Genomic DNA, 21604 nt, shown 5'->3' with positions numbered 1-21604 from the left:
TATATATATATATATATATATATATATATATATATATATATATATATTTTACTATTGAGTTTTGAGAGTCCTTTATAGATTCTAGACACTAATGTTTGTCAGATATGTGGTTGTCAAAAAACTTTTTCCCCCAGTTTGTAGCTTGTTTTTTAATCCTTTTGATGGGGTCTTTTGCACAGAGAGCTAAGATTTTAAATTTTGCTTAAGTTCAATTTATCAATTTCTTTCTGTTATGAATGTGTCTTTGATGTCAATTCTAAGAACTCTGCAACACACTCTAGATCCTGAGGATTTTCTACTGTGTTTTCTTCTAAAGGTGTTAGAGTTTTACATTTAAGTCTGTGATCTTTGTTGAGTTGATTTTTATAAGGTGTGAGGAGTGAAACTGAAGTGAAGGTTCATTTTTCTGTCTCTTGGATGGACAAACACTCCAGCAGCATTTGTTGAAAACGCTATCCTCCCTCCATTGAATTGCTTTTATATCTTTCTCAAAAATTGCTTGGCTGTACCTGAGTGGGTCTGTTTCTGGGCTCTCTTCTATTCCACTCATCTCTGTGTCTTTTTGCTTATGCCACACTCTTTATTACTGTCACTGTATAATGTCTGAAAGAGTGTTTCCTCACACTTTATTCTTCTTTATTAATACGTTTGACCTGTTCTAGTCCCTTTGCCTTTCCATGTAAATTTTAGAATAATCTAGTCCACATTTTATACAATTCCTGCTGGGATTTTGATAGAATTAGATTAAATATGTATAGCAAATTGGGGAAGAATAACATCTTTACCACATTGAAGTTTTCAATACAAACACTGTATGTCTCACCAATTACTTATATCATCTTACATTCCTTTCACCAGCATTTTGTGGTTTTCAACATATAAGTTCTGTACACATTTTATTATATTTATACATAAGTATCTTACTTTTTGAGCAGTTAAAACAGCATTGTATTTTTAGTTTCTGTTTCCATGTGTTCCTTGCTAGTAGAGAACAACATAATGGATTTTGCATGTTGGTCTTGTCCTATGACCTTGTTGAACTCACACTAGTTCTAGGAATTTTTCTTTTTTTTTTTTTGGAAATTCCTTGGGATTTTCTACTTGGACAATCATGTCATCTACAAAGAGCATTGCTTTTATTTCTTCCTTTCCAATTTCTATCCCTTTTGCTTCCTTTTCTTACTCTATGGAAACCTGGATTAAACCCCACTTGGTCATACATTTAAAAAAAATACAAACATCGATAAATTGGCTTGTTAATATTTTGCCAAGGATTGTTGCATCTCTACTCATGAGGGATATGGTTTATAGCTTGCTTTTGGTACAATGTTGGTCTGATATTGATATCAGGGCCATTCTGGCCTCGTAAAATGAACTGGTAAGAGTTCACTCTACTTATCATTTGAAACCCAAATCAAATGTCTCCTCCTCCAGGACGCCTGACTCAGCTGGTCCTTTTCTGCAGAGCTCTGTTAAGAAGCATCACATAAGGACTGGCCACCTGTCTCTATTCACCTTTAGCCTCTAAGCTCCTCCAGGAGAGGGTGGGTCCCAAGTTGTCAATGGGAGCAGATACTCACTGTTTTTGTACTGAATGGAAGAGTGAACAGACACACACCTGATTGCAAACTGGAATGTGGCCGGGCTGGGAACAGAGCCCCCAGTGCCATACTGGGATCTGTGCCGGGTCAAGGTAAGGTCAAGATGCCGTGCTCAGGGCTAAAGCTTGGTCATCAGGTCACTCTCTGAGAGGGTACCACCAAAGGGGACACGCCCAACAGAGGAAGCCCAGCCTGGAGAGCAGATGTGCCCAACCCTCGTGCTTAAGAGAGAGAGGGTGGACTCGGGCCCCAAGGGGACGCAGTCTTCCTCTCTGTTGGGCCACCTCCTCCAGGAAGTGGGGCTCTGTTACAGGTGAGCTCTGTCCAGGGGAGCCGCCTGACCACAATGGGCAGAGGCCGGTCGCCTCAGGGCTGGGAGCTCTGAGCTATTGCAGCCCAGGGAAGGCAGACTGTGGGGGGCTGCAGGGGCTCGACTCACAAGGAGGCTGGGCTGCGCTCCACGCGGCTGCTATTCTCATATTCTTCTAGGAAACCTTGACAGCTCTTCCCAGGATATTTGGGGCCAGCTTTAGGGACAAAATCCCTCTTCATTGTCACCAGCAGAGAAGATTTCACGAGCAGACTTGCTCAGGACCACGTTTTGTGCTGTACACAGTTTGTTATGAGTAAGAACTTTCATTCTGTATTATATTTATGTGATATTTACAAAGCCCTGCCTCAGTGAGGCTGGTTTAACTATTTCCCCATTTTCCAGCTGAGGGAGAAAAGGTGAGGAGGGTCCCAGGCACAGAAGCCCAGCATGTCAGCCTGGCTTCCCAGGCCATGAGCAGAATTGGCATCTGGGCTCTAACCAAGACGTTCAGACAGACATTCCCACTGGAGTCTGCATACTGTCTACTCGAAGTGGCAATTCCTGAACTCCAGATGATTCCATCTGATTCCCTGGTGCAGCCAAGGGCATAGCCCATGGAATCAACCGATTCAAAGTCATTCAGTACAGAAGTGTGACCGGATGGTCATCTCCCAGGTGGCGTGCCCAGGAAAGGTGGATGAGGCCAAGGATACGTATACGTATAAGCGCCGCGTTTCATTAGCATCTGCAATGCACTTGACGGAAGCTAGGCGGACGGCCCCTCGACCATCCTAGAGGAGTAGGGGAATAAACACAGTGGAGATCTTTTACTGTAATTTCATCTGTCATCTGTGCATGGGGCACGGAGCTACACCTCAGCCTGGAGGGATGGTCAACAGTGGTTCCCCCTCTCAGGGAGCTCACAGCTTCAAGGGAATTCAGACATTGCTCCACTGTAGGAACAGTTTAATAGAAAGGTGTAAAAGGGAACATTAATAAGGAATATTTATTGAGCACTGACCATTTCCTAGGTAGCCATAGTAAAACATCATTCCTTGTAACAGCCTTGGAGGTAGGTTATTATGACTTCCATTTACAGAAATCAAGGCCCAGAGAGGTCAACCAACTTGCTCGAGGTCATTCGGCTAGAAGTGTCAGAAGAGGGTCTTGAACCCAGGTGGCACTCTTGACCACTGAAGTTATAACTAATCTGGGAGCAGAGTTTGGGTGCTTGCAGGTTGAGGTGCTGAGGACGGGGCTCACTTCACTGGGGGAGGATGGTCACGGGGGTAGGACTCCGAAGGTGGAAGCTTGTGAGTTGAAGCAGGAAGGCTGAGCAAGTGTTCCCAGGTGGAGAAGGTGGGCAAGGGCAGTGAGGCAAAATGGGCATGGAGGCCACGGTGAGCCGGGCGAGTTCCAGGAACTACAAGCCCCTCGAGTTGGTTGGGGCCCAGGGTGTGGGGACAGGTGGAGCTCAGAGCACGTGCGACCTTTATGGTCTGAACCAGAGGTTATTAAGAGGCTCTGGACAGTGTTAGGCACAAAGAGACACACTCGTATTTCCATTTAGAAAATTCAACTTGATGACACTTGAGGGGGTGGGGGTGAGTAAGAGAGGGGAGAGGCTACTGTGGTGGGAAAACAGCTACCTCTCAGGCAGCAGGGATGGGGAGGGAGAGAGAGAGGCAGTGGTACCCAGATGTCCGAGAGATAGGTATGTGATTGGATATAAGAAAATAGAGGCACTTAGCATAATCCCCAGGAGCTTTTCTTGGATGACTGAGTAGATGGAAGAGAGATTTACTAAACTAAGAACAAAAATAAACCAAAGACCAAACAAAACAATAATGACAAGGAAAAAAAAAACCTACAAGGGCAAAGCAATATGATTTTATTGCTTTTTAAGGAGGAATATGGGTGGGGATTTCAGTTTTTCACAGACTGAGCTTGCGATGCTTTTGCAAGAAGCAGATGGAGATCTTCAGAGGGTCGTTGGCGGGCAGAGGCTTCCACAAGAGGAGACTGAGAGTTAATCGTCATTGCAGCTGCTGAAATTTGTTCTGTGTTTCTGGTGATCCAACTACGAGGATCTATCACAAAGACACAAGAATGAACAGGCCAGGCGAAAACCGAGTGACAAAAGTGACAGTGCCAGTCCAATATGTAAGCCTTCAGGTTAAGTGGGAATAAATGCTCTTGCATCATCTGGCCACCCAGAAGCCTGTGGTGGGTGGCATGGTAAGTAGCTGCCACTGTCTGTCAGTTTACAGCATGGAGCTGGTCTGGGATGTGCAGGGGAATCTAACGGGGACATTAGCCCTGAAGGACAGGGTGAGTTAACCCGGCTCCTTTATTAACCAGGACCCTCGCCAGATGAACAACGATGATTGAACAGTGCATCAGCGCCAGGAGAGAAACCAGACTGGATCACCTCCAATTTGTTTGAAGCAGTTAACAGATGTCTCCTCTGGTTTTAGCCATAGAACCGACAGGCTTGGAGTGGACTTTTTGCTTAGGAAAGGTCAGAACCCAGAGACAGGAGGGTATAAGGGCCCCACTGAGATAATGTAGCTTCAAACAGATATTGGAAAATAAAAACAGATCTTGGGTTTCAAAATAAAGTCTTGCTAAGATAGCCATCTGGGTCAAGAGACCCTGTTGGGGTGCTGGAAATATTTAATATCTTGATTTGGGTGGTGCATCTATGAGTTTATATTGAATAGGTAAGTAAAACTTAATCTATATTTTTAACATCTGTACATTTTATTGTATTTAAGCTGTTATAGGCTGAATCGTGCCCCCCCGCCAAATTTACAAATTGAAGTCCTAATTCTCAGAACTTCATAATGTGACCTTATTTGGAAGAAGTTGCAGTTAAAGATGAGGTCATCCTGGAATAGAGTGGGCTCTTAATCCAATATGACTGGTCTCCATATGAAAAGGAAAAATTTGGACACATACACACACACACACACACACACACACACACAAATGCCATGTGAAGACTGGATTATGCTGCCACAAGCCAAGGAACCACCGGCAGCTAGAGACAGGCCTGGAACAGACCCTCCCATAGGGCCCCAGAAGGAACAGCCCTCCTGACACCTTGATCTTGGACTCCCAGCCTCCAGAACTGTGGGAGAATGAATGTCTGCTGTTTCAGCTGCCTAGCCTGTGATACTTTGTTATGGCAGCTTGAGGACACTAATAAAGAATATACAACATTAATAGAAAAAAAGGAGAAAAAAATGATCATTTCAATGGACACAGGAAAAGCATCTGACAACATCCAACAACCTTTCATGATAAAAACACTCAACAAACTAGGACTAGAAGGAAACTTCCTCAATATGATAAGGGGCATCTATGAAAAACTCACAGCTAACATCATACTTAATGGTGAAAGGTTGAATGTGTTTCCTTTAAGATCAGGGACAAAACAAGGATGTCTGTTCTTACCATTTCTATTCAACGCTGTACTTCAGGTTCTAACCAGGACAATAAGTCAAGAAAAAGACGTAAAAGGCACCCAGATCGGAAAGAAAGAAGTTAAACTATCTCTATTTGTAGATGACATGATCTTGTACATAGACAATCCTAAGGAAGGGACTTACAAAATTAAACCAATAGAGCTAATAAGTTGGACCAGTTTGTAGGATACAATATCAGTGTACACAAATCAGTTTAAATAAATGGGAAGATATCCCATATTCATGGATTGGAAGTCATAATATTAAGACGGCAATACTCCCCAAATTACCTACAGCTTCAATGTTATCCCTCATAAAATTCCAATAGCCTTCTTTTTTCCCAAAAATTGACAAACTTATATGAAAAGCCATATGGAAATGCAGGGGCCACACATATCCAAACAATCTTGAAAAAGAAGAACAAAGTTGCAAAGTTGGAGGGCTTACATTTCGATTTCAAAAACCTACTTCAACGCTAAGGTAATCATAACAGTGTGGTACTGACACACAGATAGGCATATGGATCAATGAAATAGAATGGAAGGTCCAGAAATAGACCCAACATCTATGGTCAGCTGATTGCAACAAGGGTGTCAAGGCAATTCAAAAGGGAAAGAATAGTCTTTTCAACAAATGATGCTAGGATAATTAGATATCCACATGCAAAAGAATGGATTTGGAGCCTTACCTCACACCATATAAAAAAATAAATTCAAAATGGAACAAATACTTAAAGGTAAGGGCTAAAACTCTAAAACTTTTAGAAGAAAGCATAGAGGTAAGTCTTTGTGACCTTGAATTAACCAATTTCTTATTTATGATACCTAAAGCATAAGCAACCAAAGAAAAAAAATAAGTCATTTTGCCTACATCAAAATTAAAACTTTTATATGTAAAAGGACATTATTAATAAAGTAAAAAGAAAGCCCACAGAGTGGGAGAAATCATATATCTGATAAGTGTCTAGAATGTGGAATATTTAAAGAACTCTTCCTACAACTCAACAGTAAAAAAATTAAAGACCCCAACTAAGAAGGTTAGAATAGGTATTTCTCCAAATAATATATATAAATGGCCAATAAGCACATGAAAAGATGCTCAACACTGTGAGTCATTAGGGAAATGCAAGTTAAAACCACAGTGAGATACAAGTTCACACTCAGTAGGATGGCTGGAATAAGAAGATAGATATTAGCAGGTGTTGATGAGGGTAATGGAAAAACTGACATCCTCATTCATTGTTGGTGGGAATGTGAAACGGTGTAGCCACTTTGGAAAACACTTTGACAGTTCCTCCAGAAGCCAAACCGGAGGACTCTGCAATTCTACTCTTAGGTGTATACCCAAGATAATTGAAAATACAGGTGCACACAAAAGGTTGTACACAAATGTTCATCACAGCATCATTCATAATAGCCAATCCAAATGTCTATCAACTGATGGATGGATAAATAGCATGTGTCATATTCATACAGTGGAATATTATTCAGGCATGGAAAGAAATGATGTACTGATTCATGCTATAATATGAGTGAACTTTGAAAATCTTATGCTAAATGAAAGAAACCAGACACAAAAGGCCACATAATATATAATTAAATTTATATGAAATGCCCAGAGTTGGCAAATCCATAGAATGTCGATTGATTGTTGCGAGGCATTGGGGGTGGTGAGGATGGAGCGTCACTGCCTTGAAGTCCTGAAAATATTACAGAATTAGTGGCGATTTTACAACTTTGCAAATTCATTAAAAACCACTGAATTATCCACTTTAAAATGGTGATTTTTCTCTTTCTGACTTACTTCACTCTGTATGACAGACTCTAGGTCCATCCACCTCAGTTCAAATAACTCAATTTCGTTTCCTTTTATGGCTGAGTAATATTCCATTGTATATATGTGCCACATCTTCTTTATCCATTCATCTGTTGATGGACACTTAGGTTGCTTCCATGTCCTGGCTATTGTAAATAGAGCTGCAATGAACATTGTGGTACATGACTCTTTTTGAAGTATGGTTTTCTCAGGGTATATGCCCAGTAGTGGGATTGCTGGGTCATATGGTAGTACTATTTTTAGGTTTTTATTGGGAAGCAGCCACAAGGCACAGGGAGATAAGCCCGGTGCTTTGTGACCACCTAGAGGGGTGGGTTAGGGAGGGTGGGAGGGAGATGCAAGAGGGAGGGGATATGGGGATATATGTATACATATAGCTGATTCACTTTGTTATACAGCAGAAACTAAACAACATTGTAAAGCAATTATACTCCAATGAAGATGTTTAAAAAAATGGTGATTTTTATGGTACATGAATTACATCTCAAAAAAGGTAAAGACAAAGTAAAATTGAAAGATAAAGAACAAACCACAAAATTATTTAGAATAATTAAAACAAGTGAAAAGTTAATATCTTTAAAATATATAAAGATCTGTTGAAATCCAATTTTAAAACACCACTAGAAAACTCAGTAAGTGACATGAAAAGACAGCAAACAGCCTCATATCAAATGAAAAAGAGATGTAAAGGCAAGAAATAGATGACAAGATGTCTGTTTCACTAGTAAATTAGTTCATATTAGAAGGAGATAAGCATTGATTGCATCCTTACTGTCCCTCTGTTTTTTACGTTTTCTGCAGTGTGTGTTAGTTTCCTATTTTAGTATAAGAAAAATTCATTTAAAAGCTACATGATGGGTGGTTAGGAGTCCGCCTGCCAATTCAGGGGACACGGGTTCGAGCCCTGGTCCAGGAAGATCCCACATGCCACAGAGCAACGAAGCCCGTGTGCCACAACTACTGAGCCTACGCCCTAGAGCCCGCGAGCCACAACAACTGAAGCCGGGGTGCCCTGGAGCCCATGCTCTGCAGCAGGAGAAGCCACTGCAATGAGAAGCCCGCGCACCCCAACGAACAGTAGCCCTTGCTCACCGCAACTAGAGAAAGCCCGCGCGCAGCAACGAAGAGCCAATGCAACCAAAAATAAATAAATAAATTTATTTTAAAAAAAAAGGCTACATGATGCTTTAATTAAGCCCTTGGGGATGTTCAGGGACTGGGCCATTGACAGGAGGGAGGGGCTTCACTTTGCCCATTTCTCCGACTACACCTGGCTTGTGAGGCACGGTGCACAGGTGGTTCCTTTTAATTCTGTAATAGGATATTAAGCCTTCCTTTACAGGTGGAGAAACTGAGGCTCAGAGTACAGAGATGTGACTCATCAAGGGCCACACAGCCAAGAACTGGGAAACAATGGGGAAAGTGGACTCTCCTGGGCCCGTCTCATGCTGTTTCCACCCCAGGAAACCCCGTTCATGTCCAAACATAACCTTAGAAGGAAGCCTCTTATCAGTCATCATCCCTGGAGCGCTTGGACTGAGGGGAGGGGCTGGTACCCCAGGTGCCGGAGGAAGGTCTCGGACGTAGGCTCCTTGAAGGTGCAGACCCGCACGGCCCCTCACAGGAGCGAAGGCAGAGATGGAAAATGGGCTGCATCACTAGGAAGCAGCCAGCCTCGGGGGCCAGGAGAGATCAGGAGAGTCCTTGGCATGAGAGGTCCTGCCTAAGAACCCAGGAAAGCCGTGCAAAGGAGAAGTGACAGTTGGAGCACCCAACAGCAGCTGGGAGCGGCAGAAAGCAGAGCCAGCAAAGATCTGAGACCCCATGGGGATTGCCAAGGTGCAGTGGGTGGGCCTCTGGGAATGGGTTCTGCAGGAGAGGGTATGGCTCCTAGAGAATCCTGCTGGTTACGATGGCTGGGCCGTGTGTGTGCCAGCGGCTGTGTATCTGTGTGTGTGTGTGTGCATACCTGTGGGTTCATGTGTGCCTGTGTGTGTATGTGTGCGTGTGTGCATGTACATATACCAGTCAGAATGTGCAAGAGAGCAAAGTGTGGGAATATGGATGTCTTACGGCCCACATAGGCAGGGCCATCAGCCTTGACTTTCAGACCCCAAAGTGGAGCTAACAATCCCCCATGCTGAGATGACTGAGTGGGTATCTCAGGGCAGGAACCACCTGCAAAGTGCTGTTTCCATGTGAAGGACCCCCGTCCTAGGCCAAGGGGTCCAGGGTTCCTGGCTTTCTGCGATCTGCCCCAGGGAAGGGCCCTCTTGGCGGGTCCAGAGCACAGGCACCGCTGAGCACCCTTCCCTGCAGCCTCGCTCCCTGCCCCCAGTGCTGGGGGCTTCTCACACTTTACTTTCTTCTTTCCAGTTCCCTAAATTTAAGAAGAGGCCAGTGCAGGAGTGACAGCGAGGACCCTGGGGTCAAGCCGCCCGACAGAGCCCCGGGTTACTGCTGAGGGACTGCGGGTAAGCCACCTGCAGCTCTGTGCCTCAGTGTACCCACCTGTCCCCGTGTCCAGGATCGCTGCCAGGACTGCAAGAGCTAAGATACATCAAATGCTTACGCAGGGCCTGGCACACAGCGAGGGCTCTACATACTAGCCCCTGTTATTTATACTCACTGTAGAAAATATGAAAATGTATACAGGAAACTGTATCTTCTGAACATTGAACTTTAACCTGCTTGGAGTCATATGAACGCATAATGTTGACTTTTTACTTTTTCCGTTCAGTGTGAGTTCATGAAAGCCCGTTGTGTCATTAATAATTTTAGGACTCTAAACGCACTGAAAGCTTTCTATTTTTGTTTGTATGAATACATGAACTAGACACTGTGGGGAGACCCAGTACTGAAAGTACTCACCCTGGATCTAGTCAAAATAAAACTCACTGAAATCAACATGAATCTTTAAAGTGATAGAAAACATTTAGGTACATGTGAAAATTCTTCTTTTAGCTTTCAAATCCTGCTGTGCTGGGTTTAGTGTTGTAAATTAGAGTTCCTGTCCCCTGGTGGTTTGCTGCCCGTGGACGGGATGGGAATGGTGAAGTGTTCTCCATTTGCTTTGCCTGTCTGACCCACTCAGGGTGAGACAACACAGCGACCACCTTGAAAATTTAATGGGAAGAGTCACCGCTTCTATAATTGTGTCGTTATATATAGAACAGATTATGTCTGTCAAATAAAATTGTTCATTTCTATTCCTGTTCAGATAATGGGAAATGCAAATTTTAGCAATTTAAAAACATTTCCCCAAGTTTTCAATCAGATTTTAGTGCTTTTATCTTATAAACTGATTGAGGAAATAGAGTAACATAGGCTGTTTAGGCAGAAAGAAATGTTTATTGGTAGTACTTGGTAACAAATACAGCAGGGTCCCTCGACCAGCGGCATCACATCACCTGGGAAATTGTTTAAAATGCACAGTCTTTGGCCCCAGCCTAGACCTACTAACCCGGAAACTGGGAGAGGGGAGGGCAGCCCTCCAGGGGATACTGATGCAGGCTCAAGTTTGAGAACCACTGATTTATAGCGTGGAATTTGGGATAACATTCCCGATTATATAATTCAGCAAAATACACACACACACACACACACACACACACACACACACATGCATACACGGACACACATACACTCACATACATACATACATACACATACACACATACAAAAACAGTTTAAGGCTCTCTCTGACTTTCACAGAAAAAAACAGTGAGCTAGCTATGAGCAGGTTCTTCCTGAATGACAGCTTGAATGTCTCTGCAGCTCAGTTTTTTTCCTGATCTTACAAAATAGGCTTTTAAAAAAATGTGTGTGCATCCCTAAAGTTTCCATAAAGTTTCATAATTTTATCTCTATAGGATTTGCGTGTCTTTTGTTGCATTTATTCTTAGGTACCTTAAACTTTTGGCTATCATTATAAAAGGGATCATTTGGAAAATTCTGTCTCTATTTGTTTCAGAGGTATAAACACCTCTGTTCTTAATTTTTTTTTCGGTACGCGGGCCTCTCCCTGCTGTGGCCTCTCCCGTTGCGGAGTACAGGCTCCGGACGCGCAGGCTCAGCGGCCATGGCTCACGGGCCCAGCCGCTCCGCGGCATGTGGGATCTTCCCGGACCGGGGCACGAACCCGTGTCCCCTGCATCGGCAGGCGGACTCTCAACCACTGCGCCAACAGGGAAGCCCTGTTCTTAATTTTTGATGTTGATCTTATAGCCAGTCATACTGTTAAATATGTATCATGTCTGATAATTTAGGTATGGATTTTCTTGAATATTTGATGTAGAATATCATAAATTAAATAATACTAGCTTTGTTCCTTATGATCTTCCAATGCTTAAAGCTTTCAGATCTTTAGCAACTATTTAATACTGTTTATATTTATTTAATACTATTTATTATAGTTTGCCAGGACCTCGAGTAAATTGTGAAAATAATTTATGAGAATGGGATTCCTTGTCTTATTCCTGAGTTTTAAAGAAAATGATTCTAAGATTTTATCATAAAGAATAATGTTTTTGAAGACTTTTATCAAGAAGTCTCCTTCCATTTGTATTTAATTAGATTGATGATGAATGTGTGATGAATTTTATCAAATGCTTTTACTGCATCAATTAAGATGATCATATGGTTTCTCCCTCATCAATCTATTAATTTGGAGAATGATATTTACAGATTTTTTTTCTAATGCTAACAAAGCATAATAGCTCATAAAAGAAAGTGGAGTGTACCCAGTTTTTCTATACTCTGGAATTGTCTGTGATTCTGGAGAGATGGATTCCTCAAAAGGTTGGTAGAGCTGACCACTAAAATCTCCTAGGCCTGCTGTTAATTACTGACCTGATTCTTTTAATGATTATGCCACTACTGGAATGTTTCATTTCCTCTTGAGATGTTATTCTTAAGTTATATTTTTCCAGGATCAGTTTATATATGCTTTTAAATATGTTGCCACAAATTTATTAATGGTATCATCTTAATTTCTTTAAACTGCAGCTTCTGTAATTAAGTCCTCTTTTAGATTCTTAATATTTTCTTATACTTTCTCTCCTTTAAAACAATCAACTTCTACAAAGCATTGTCAAGTTTATTAGTAACTTAAAAAAAAATCCCATCTGGCTTAGTTGATTCTTAAGATTGAATACTTGTTTTCTATTTAATTTTAGACTTTTCTTTACTAACACTACCCTCACACGATATTCTATAGTTCTTTACCCAGCCTCTTAGGTTGGGTTCTTAGTTTTTTATTTTTAGCCTCCCTTCTTCCTTATTTAAGTATTTGAGGCTATAAATTTCCCATTAAATACTGTGCTCATTATGTCTCAAGTTTTGCTATCAATATCTTTTATTGTTCAGTTTTAAGTATTTTGAATTTTTCTGATATTATTTCACTTTGAATCATGAGTTATTTAGACATATGGGAACATTTTAACAATCTTTTTATATTTACACACATTTTACTTTTATTGTGGCTGGATGACTGGTTTGTATGAATCTGAGTCTTTGACATTTTTGAGGTTTGCTTTGTGACCTAGTGTTAAATTTTTGTAATGTTGCATATGTGCCTAGAAGAATGTATTATTGAATAAACCAAGTTTGTTAATAGTTTCATTCAAATCTTGTTTAGCTTTACTCATTTTTTGTCAGCTTGAATTATTAATAATTGAAAGAGGTGGATTGAAATCAACCACTCTGATAATATGTTCATCAATTTCTCCTTATAGTTCTACCAATTCTTAATTTACATATTTGGAGTTGACTTTTTGCATGCAAATTTAGAATTATTATACTGTATGGATTGAATGTGTCTCTCCCCCAAATTCACATGTTGAAATCCAATCCCCAATGCAATGGTATTAGAAGGTGGGTCCTTTGAGAGGTGATTGGATCATGAGGGTGGAGCCGCTGTGAATGGGATTAGTGCCCTTTTAAGAAGAGGCCCCAGGGAGTTCCCTGGTGGCCTAGTGGTTAGGATTCTGGGCTATCACTGCCATGGCTGGGGTTCAATTCCTGGTTGGGGAACTGAGATCCTGCAAGCTGTGTGGCCAAAAAAAAATTAAAAATAAAAATAAAAAAATAAGAAGAGGCCCCAAAGAACTAGTTTGGCCTATTCCCACCATGGGAAGAGAAGTCAGCTGTTTGCAACATGGACGTGGTTTCTCACCAGAACTTGACCATGATGGTACCTTGACCTTGGCCTTCCAGCCTCCAGAGCTATGAGAAAAAAAAATATCTGTTATCGTGGTGTTTTGTTACAGCAGGGTGAGCTGACGACCACCTGTATTTTCCTGATGAAGCTGTTGATATTATGTTGTGATCTTCCCTGTCCTTAGGAACACTTTCTTTATTAAAGCTTATGCTGCCTGGTGTTAGCCTTGTTACCCAGCTGTCTTTTGCTCAGTGTTAGCATTTCTTTCCTGTTTCCTGACTTTGCATTTTTGGGTGTCGTTACCTATTAGCTCTTATAATCAAGGAATTACTTAATTTTGTTTGTATGCCCAGTATTCATCTTTTCGCTCACCACACAGTTCAGATAATTTTTCTGGGTTCCTTTTCTTTTCCTTGTGGAGTACTCCTTTAGAAATTTCATTATTGTTCGTATATTGGTGCAATTCACTTGCTCTTTGATTTTCTGGAAATGTATTTCATCCTCATTCATGAAAATTTTTTTCTGCAAATTGCACCATTCTCAGTTGAGAGTTATTTCTTCTCAGTCCGTATAAATTGTAATTCCCCGGTTCTGAGGGCTTCTGTTTGTTGCTGTTTGAAAAGTCTGTTCTCAGGCCACCTGTTGTTCTTTTGTAAGTTGCAGATCTTTCCCTTCTGGCCGCTTTTAAGACACTGTGTACCATAGTCTGTTGCTCACTCACTTCTGTAACTACACCTTTAGTTCCTTAAAAAATGTATTCATCATTACTTGGTACTCTGTATACAATCATTACAATATCCCAGGTCTTTGAGGGTCTAAATCCATGGTTGTTTTTTTTTTTCTGTTGACTGTTCCTCTCAGTAGTTTGCTTCCTTATGTCCTTGATGATCTTTGAGTATGAACTCAGGTTCGGTTTATCTTAGTCTGAGGAGATACCAGGCGACCAAACCGAGGTGCTTTCTGACAGGCAACATTTAATGATTCTGTTGGTAGCCAAGGGGCACTTCTGGGCTGAATTCCCTGCAGGTGCCCTTTTTCCTTCCCTCCCTCTTCCCTTTTCTAACTTTCAATATAGAAACTTTCAAACATAAGGGAAAGCAGAAAGAGAGTTTTCTTTAACTGAACACATTCAGTGAAAGTTATAGACATTGTGAAACTTCATTTCTACATATCTCAGCATCCATGTCCTAAGAACCAAAACACTCTAGTTCGTCACTGCAATATCATTATCACACTTAAGAGAATCAAGTCAGCTGGCCACTTAGTAATTCCCCAATATCATCTCAGACCCAGGCCATTTTCATGTTTCCTTCGCTGTTTCCAACAGCTCTTTTATGGATTAAAAACTAGGATTCTAGAAATTATCATACTAAGTGAACTAAGACAGACAAAGACAAATATTATATGATATCATTTATATGTGGACTCTAAAAAATAATACAAATGCATTTACTTACAAAACAGAAACAGAACCACATAGAAAATAAACTTATGGTTACCAAAGAGGAAAGGGGGGTGAGAGATAAATTAGGGGTATGGGATTAACTGATACCACTATATATAAAATGGATAAACAAGGACTTACTGTATAGCACAGGGAGCCATATTCAATATCCTGTAATAAGCTATAATGGAAAAAAATCTGAAAAAGAATAGATATACATATATATGTGTAACTGAATCACTTTGCTGTACACCTAAAACAAACACAATATTGAAAATCAACTGTAGTTCAATTAAAAAACAATCAACAAATAGGATTCAATCAAGGTTCATGTGTTGCTATCGGTTATTATGTCTCGTTTATTCTAGACAAGTCTCCCTACCTTTTTTATATAAAAGAAAAGTTTTTCCCCCTAGCACGTGATTTCCCAAAGGGGAGTCCGGGACTGGCTGTACCACTCACACTGGTGAACTCCAGCCCAGGCCCAAGGTGACTGCTCTGGGTCGTCCCTTTCTCCCACCATCAGGAAGGAAGAAAGAAGGAGGACAGCCTGCTCCCCAGCCCCTGAACCATCCCACCCACAACTCCTCAATCAGTCTCCCCATGGGGCTGACCTCTCTTCTGTAGGTGAGGTGACTGCCTCCCACCCACAGTCTCTCAGGGCATTTGTGTGGGGCTCTCCCCAGTACTTCCACAATGGGCAGAGCACCCCATTTTCACACCAGGGAGAGAACATCAGTCACCCTCCTTTCAACAGATGAAAATATTGAGGCTGAGAGAAGGGAGGCTGGCAGAGGTCACACCCGGACAGGTGGAGGGTTCGCTCTGGAAAAGGTCAAAGGCAGCAACAAATCCACCGGGGGTGTAAGGCTGGAGCTGAGCTCTGAGTGGTTTGCAAAGTGAACTGTGCCCCCCACCCCAGTAACTCCCGCCAAAATCCAGGTGCAGTGCCCAGGAGTGCCCAGCCTGCCCACCGTGCTCACGGGTGCAGGTGTGCACACAGGTGTGCATGGGGCTGGGGGTTGCACCCTGCCGAGTGCTCGGGGACCTGGGCCACACCCCTTTGCATCCCACAAGCCTTGAGCAGTGGGCTCTGACATTGCAGCACCCTCACCAGCATCCTGATTTGTCCACCGCCCCCCCGGGGGTGCAGTGGCACCTCCATGAAGCTTGGATTCTCTCTTCCATGACTTAGCATTCTAACTCAGTTTCTGCCTGGGGACTTTTATTTTATTTTATTTATTTATTTTTATTTTTGGCTGTGCCACGCAGCCTGCAGGATCTTAGTTCCCAGACCAGGGATCGAACCCGTGCCCCCTGCAGTGGAAGCACGGAGTCCTAACCACTGGACCGCCCGGGGAATTAATACAGGATAACTAAGCATTTACCCCCTGCTTGCAACTCTCTGTGGGGAGAAGGAAGCCCTCTCTGCAGGGTTCCAGCTCTCTCTTTCTAAACAATACCTGACCAAAGAAAAAGTGCCTTGACCAGAGTTCACCAGGGAAGCCCAAGACCTGCTTTGCTGTCATTTCTGGCCAGGCCCTGGAGGCAGGCTCTGCATCTTCCCCCAGCAGGCCGGGAACAGGGACTTAATCACTGCGAACTGAAAACACATATAAACTGGCTTGCTTTTCTCTCATTGAGTACAATTTGTCTTGACCTGCCCAAGAAATACAATAATATATTATTGTATATTGTAATAATATCCATTATTATTGTAATATTATTATTACAATAATAATGTTTATTTTGCCTATTTTACAATGGCCAAAGTCCTTCCCTATCTGTTCTGATTTATTCATTAGTCCTCACAGCAAACCTGTAATGTGTTAGATTTCAATCAACCCATATTAAATTACATTTTCCTGATTATAAAAATTTGTCATAAAGGAATATTACTCAGCCATAAAAAGAAACGAAACTGAGTTATCTGTAGTGAGATGGATGGACCTAGAATCTGTCATACAGAGTGAAGGAAGTCAGAAAGAGAAAAACAAATGCCAAATGCTAACACATAGATATGGAATCTAAAAAAAAAAAGGGTTCTGAAGAACCTAGGGGCAGGACAGGAATAAAGACGCAGACGTAGAGAATGGACTTCAGGACACAGGGAGAGGGAAGGGCAAGCTGGGACAAAGTGAGAGAGTGGCATGGACATATATACACTACCAAATGTAAAATAGAGAGCTAGTGGGAAGCAGCCGCATAGCACAGGGAGATCAGCTCGGTGCTTTGTGACCACCTAGAGGGGTGGGATAGGGAGGGTGGGAGGGAGGCTCAAGATGGAGGGGATGTGGGGACATATGTATACGTATAGCTGACTCACTTTGTTATACAGCAGAAGCCAACACACCATTGTAAAGCAATCATACTACAATAAAGATGCTAAAAAAATTTGTCATAAAAATTTTGTAAAAAATTATGCACAGAAACATGTATAGGAGAGGGAACAAGCACCCATATTTTCACCCACAAGAGGCACGTGGACGCCTGGCTTCATGCACTTTTGCCATTCTGGGTGCCTCACCACAGGTGGGCGAGGGCGGCCTGAGATTCAGGGCCCCAGCGCTGGGCACACCAGGGACCACAAATGATTGAGTAGCTCGCCCTGACTCAGCGGCCATCACTGCTCCGAAACACGGGACCCTCGGTGCTGTGAGACTCAACGAAACTTAATGCAGGAACATTTGCTGGCTACTCGCTGAGGGGAGCTAAGCCCTGGGTGTGGAGGAGTGGGACGTAAAAATGAGTAAGGAGTGGCCATGTGCTCCAGGGGTTCACAAGAGAGGGAGATGCGGGTAGCTAAATAATTGTCCTTCAAGACTGTAAGAGTTTCCTAGGGCTGCTGTAAAAAAATAACCACAAACTGGGTGGTGGTTTTACAGTAGAAATTTATCCTCTCCCCACCTGGATGCTGGAAGTTCAAAATCAAGGTTTTGGCAGGGCTGTGCTCTTTCTGAAACCTGTAGAGGAATCCTTCCTCACCGCTTCCAGCTGAGGTGGTGGCTGGCCAGCCTTGGTGTCCTTGGCTTGAGGCAGCATCACCCCAAGCTCTGCCTCTGTCCTCACATGGCCTTTATCCCTCTGTGTCTTCTCCTCTCATAAAGACACCTAAATGCAGGATGATGGCAGCTTGAGACCCTTAACTAGACGCATCTGTAAGAACTTATTTCCAAATAAAGTCCCATTCTGAGGATCCAGGTGGACATGAGTTCCAGGGGGACCCGGTTCAACCTGCTACAGGGACAGATATTGATGAGTGTGGAAAGGCAGGGGAGCATGGAGGGAATCAGCGTGGGGCGATGGGGGGGCTCCTTTGATGAAGAGGGAGCCAAGTTGACCCTTAAACGGGGATGTGCTGACTGTGTTTTATCTTACCAGTGTCCCAGCCTTTCCCAGTTGACATGGCTCCAATGGGGCGCCAGGCTAATGTGTCTCCCTGATGCCCCCTTGCCTAGGGAGGACACAGGACCCAGACTCTGGGGCTGGCTATCGGGGACTGTGGGCTCCCGGCAGAGTGACTGTCCCAGCAGTGAGCACCTGGGGGCCGCTGGGCTGCCTTTGCTGGTGTGTGGAGGACAGAGCTGCCCTGGAATGACCCAAGGCGCAAGAGGCACCTGCCCTTCCTGGTGTTGCTCCCACGGGTGTCTGGAAAACATGATTTGGGCCTCAGGACCCATCAAAGACATGCATGGATCCACCTGCTGCTCTGGTTTCCACTCCTTTCAGTTGAGCTGGAAGGTTTCTGGCCAATGCAGTGGGTGAAACTCTGCAAGGCAGAGGAGAGGTTTGGAGAGGGCATGACCATGCAGGTGACAGCAGGCAACAGGTAAAGCATCACCAGGCTGAGCTGGGGGCAACAGCACGCAGGTGTGTAGGGGAGGGGGCGGTCTGGGTGCTGGCCTGCCCCGCCTTGCCCAGAGCCCATTCATGCTACGTGGTGCCCGTAGGTGTTCTGCTACGTGGTGCCCGTAGGTGTTCTGTGGTCAAGTTAGTTGAAAGGCAGCGTTCAACCAGGGTACGTGGGTTTCCTGCCTGCAGCATCTCTTGAAAGCTTTCAGACACAGCGTTTCTTTTCTTAGGGTTTTCCTCAGGACGTGTGTGCTGTAAAAACACGCTTGCGGGATGCTCTGAGGCAATAGGAAGCATCTTTTTTTAGAGCATGGAATGGATAAGACGCTTTCTACATTTTAGGGAAAATGTGCCAGCGACTGAGTGATGGGAGGGAGGGCGGTTCCAGTGGTCCTGGCAGGAAGTGGTGAAGACCCGGATGAAGACAGCCGCAGCGGGCGTGAGTGGAGAGGCAGAGGAAGAAGCTATTTCAGGGGCCGGATTCACAGGACTGGGAAGCAGATTGGACGTGAGGCGAGGAAGGGAGGCGTGGAGGGAGGCTGTGGCCGGGGTAAGGCAGTGCCTAGAGACGCAGGGAATCCGGAGCGGGCTGGGGTGGGGTCCCGCTCACATTTCCTGTGGGCTGACCTGAGTGCTGTCACCAACACTGAGTGTGACCCAGAGCTGCAGCTCTTCAGCACGGAGAAGGGCCAGCTTAGCCAGACCCCACAGCAGTGTGCGCGGGGCTGGCGGGCAGCAGCGTGGCTCTGCACCAGCCTCCACCCTCTGCAAAATGCAAAATGCACGGCTGGGAGCTCATCGCTCAGGTGCCCTGGGCTGCGTTTACAGCACTTTAAGTCCCTTCCCTGTACAGGAGATGCAAAATGCATTTAAAAATCCTTCTGGAGTTTTGGTTTTCCTTTTAGTCACAGATGGCCTTTTCAGCCTCTGGCTCCTATATTTAACCTATTTAATGAGATTTCTTTTCCAGTAATTCCTGAAACTGGTAATCTCTAATTGGGTCAAATTCTCTACCCACAAGCCAGCGATTCTATTTTTAGTGCAAATCCTCAGGCTGAAGCTTCCCTGCCTTTTGGGTGCAGCTGTCACAGCCGACTCTCCCTCCGCCATGCAAAGCTTATTTCCACCCCGCTCCCCTGCACGTTTCAGGGTGCGCCTATAGCTCCACCCTCCTGCCTCCCCATCACCTCCAGCCCTACCCTCCTGGGGATGGTTTATACAAATCCACTTAGTGCCGGTCAGCTTAGGTCCCCCGGGTCACTACAAATAACCATCAGCGGCCGGCGTTGGCGCAGTGCCGAGCAGGCACCCTGCCTGTCACCTTCTGTCCCCATGGTGGGCGGTGCACCAGGATGGGGAGTACTAACAGCATTGTTTCATGAACTGTAAGGACCCCGAACATCACTGGGGAATCCATAGAGGATCACGTCCTTGTCCTTTTCAGTCGGGGGACCCCGCTTGGTTTCAGGGTGCATGCTGGGCACTGCCTCTAGGGTGGGTGGCCCTTGTCTGTGCTGATCGCCCCGTCCTCTCTAGCAGCAGAGGTGACCGTCTGGGCACTGAGTCTGTCCCCTCCTTTCTCCCCGCTGGACAGAGCCATGCTCCTGTGCAGGGCACTCAGCCCCTGCACGTTCACCGACTGAATGGAGAGCTCCTCTCCCTCGGAATATACCCACGCACACCTGCCTGGAATCTAATTTCTTTTGAACTTAGTAGAAAAAAAAATGCGATTTAGAGGAAACAGGAAGGGGATGCACTTGCTCTGGCTTGTTGAGGGAGGTGTGTTAGTTACATCAGGAAAGACAGCGAGGGCATTGCGGGGGCTTGGATGAGCCGCCTTCCACACCCGCGAGTGTCCACTGTGGTCTCCCTCCCAGGGTCACCTGGACCCTTCCATCCTACCCGTGGCTGGTGTCCCCTCTCCTGGGGTCATCTGGATCCTTCCATTCTACCCGTGGCTGACGTCCCCTCCTCATGAGGCAACTTGCTGTCTCACCAGGATGACACAGGAACCTCGCAGGGACCCCGGAGGAGGTCAGTCCACACCCCCTTCCCCACCCCGAGTCTGGATTAATCATCCAGGCCCCACAGCATGCTCTGGGCATCAAGAGCTCACGGCACTACGTCTCCCTGCTGCCGCCAGTAGCCCACTCTGCTGGGGGCTCAGGTGCTGTTCACAGAGCCCAGCGTGGCCTGACACCACTCCGCTCACCACAGGTTTCACCCAAGGACATGCCCTGCGGCTGCTTTCTTGGGAGTACTTGCCTCAGTTGTGATCACATATTTATCTGTGTGATTGCTCGGCTGGCGCCGGCCTCTCCCACCAGCCAAGAGTCCTGCTCTGCTTGATACCAAATCCTAAGTGACAAGGGCAATCGGCAAAAGTGTCAGTCACACCAACCTCCACCCGCCAGCCGGGTCTCCCTGCAAAAAGCTGGGACAGTCCGATGTTATCTGATGCCTTCGCCCCTAGGCCGGCCGGCGGCCCTGGCACGGAGGGCAGGACGCTGAGTCCCCCAGGACCGGCGAGCCCACCACCCCGGGGGGAGGCGAGTGGGAACCAGCTCCGGTGCCCCAGTTAGGCTTCTTCCTGCCAGCATTGCAGGGGACAGTGATGTGTGAAGGGACCGAAGTAGGCTGGTCGCCTGCCCGTTGGTCATCCCTCCGCTTGTCCAGCTGCAGCCCCTGCTTGGGCTCGAGGACTCCCTTGCCCTCGGTTCCAGGAGCGGAGCGTCTCCCCCGGGGGCCTCCCCGGGCCTCCGAGTTGTGGTCCTGGGTCATCCATCCAGGCTTTCAGTTGGGAGAGTGAAGTGGCCTCCTAGTTTTCCGGTTAAGGTAGCTGGGGTTGGAGTTCTCTGCCCCCTTTTGACTGGAGGAATCCTGAACAGATCCCCCGACCTTTTCTAATCGTGGTCCACAAATCATGTT

At 45.0% G+C, this 21604-nt stretch overlaps 1 pseudogene; it reads right to left on the bottom strand.

The window, feature by feature from the left end:
• LOC114901839 overlaps positions 1 to 20151 on the bottom strand; it is a 100405-nt pseudogene extending 80254 nt beyond the window's left edge.
• Between the last annotated feature and the right edge of the window lie 1453 nt (positions 20152 to 21604).

The sequence above is a fragment of the Monodon monoceros genome, unplaced genomic scaffold (assembly GCF_005190385.1).
Source record: "Monodon monoceros isolate NGI ecotype Baffin Bay Population unplaced genomic scaffold, NGI_Narwhal_1 Super_Scaffold_2, whole genome shotgun sequence".
NCBI lineage: Eukaryota > Metazoa > Chordata > Mammalia > Artiodactyla > Monodontidae > Monodon > Monodon monoceros.
The sequence above is the reverse complement of the archived record's forward strand: the minus strand, read 5'-3'. Positions and strand labels throughout refer to the sequence as shown.